Below are 1,175 nucleotides of genomic sequence, written 5' to 3'. Positions count from 1 at the left end.
TTGGCAAATGCTTTCGCAGTAGTTAGTCTTCAATAAATCCAAGAATTTCACCTCTGACAATTGAATACTGATGCCCCCGACTGTCCCTATAATCATTACGGCGGTCCTAGAAACCAACAAAATAGAACCACACGTCCTATTCTATTATTCCATGCTAATGTATTCGAGCATAGGCCTGCCTGGAGCACTCTAATTTTTTCACAGTAAAAGTCCTGTTTCCCCGCCACGCCCAGTGAAGGGCATGGGGTTCCACAGAGGGAAAGGCCCGGCCGGACCAGTACACGCGGTGAGGCGGACCGGCCAGCCAGGCCCAAGGTTCAACTACGAGCTTTTTAACCACAACAACTTTAATATACGCTATTGGAGCTGGAATTACCGCGGCTGCTGGCACCAGACTTGCCCTCCAATTGTTCCTCGTTAAGGGATTTAAATTGTACTCATTCCAATTACAAGACCCAAAAGAGCCCTGTATCAGTATTTATTGTCACTACCTCCCCGTGTCGGGATTGGGTAATTTGCGCGCCTGCTGCCTTCCTTGGATGTAGTAGCCGTTTCTCAGGCTCCTTCTCCGGGGTCGAGCCCTAACCCTCCGTTACCCGTTGCAACCATGTTTGGCCAATACCCAAACATCGAAAGTTGATAGGGAAGAAATTTGAATGAACCATCGCCGGCGCAAGGCCATGCGATTCGAGGAGTTATCATGAATCACCAGTGAGCCCCGGAGGGCATTGGTTTTTAATCTAATAAATACATCCCTTCCGAAGTCGGGATTTTTAGCATGTATTAGCTCTAGAATTACCACGGTTATCCAAGTAGTAAGGTACTATCAAATAAACGATAACTTATATAATGAGCCATTCGCAGTTTCGCTGTATAATTGCTTATACTTAGACATGCATGGCTTAATCTTTGAGACAAGCATATGACTACTGGCAGAATCAACCAGGTAACTATCGTGTGCCGGGGTTGGCCACCAGCGCTAGAAGCGCCGGAGAGATTTAAGTTACTGGTGGCGAGACAGAGCTCGCGCCGTTCACAGCGGATCTGGCAGGGCCAGAAACGCCGAGGCGGCAATCCGCTTTCCCCCTCTAGATTCCCCAGGGCTTCCTTCCGCCGCACCGAACCCGCTGTGGGAGGTGTGGCTTGGGGGCCCCAGGAGGAGGACCTAGCACGCT

General features: G+C 49.8%; 1 non-coding gene across 1 annotated transcript in view; it reads right to left on the bottom strand.

The window, feature by feature from the left end:
• The window catches only part of FGSG_20084, a 2,784-nt gene extending 1,836 nt beyond the window's left edge, over positions 1 to 948 (bottom strand). The window contains exon 1 of the ribosomal RNA XR_893070.1: positions 1 to 948. This exon is cut by the window's left edge and continues 1,836 nt beyond it. This is a non-coding gene — a ribosomal RNA (18S ribosomal RNA).
• Between the last annotated feature and the right edge of the window lie 227 nt (positions 949 to 1,175).

Source organism: Fusarium graminearum, genomic scaffold, assembly GCF_000240135.3.
Source record: "Fusarium graminearum PH-1 supercont3.22 genomic scaffold, whole genome shotgun sequence".
In the NCBI taxonomy this organism is placed as follows: Eukaryota; Fungi; Ascomycota; class Sordariomycetes; order Hypocreales; family Nectriaceae; genus Fusarium; species Fusarium graminearum.
The sequence above is the reverse complement of the archived record's forward strand: the minus strand, read 5'-3'. Positions and strand labels throughout refer to the sequence as shown.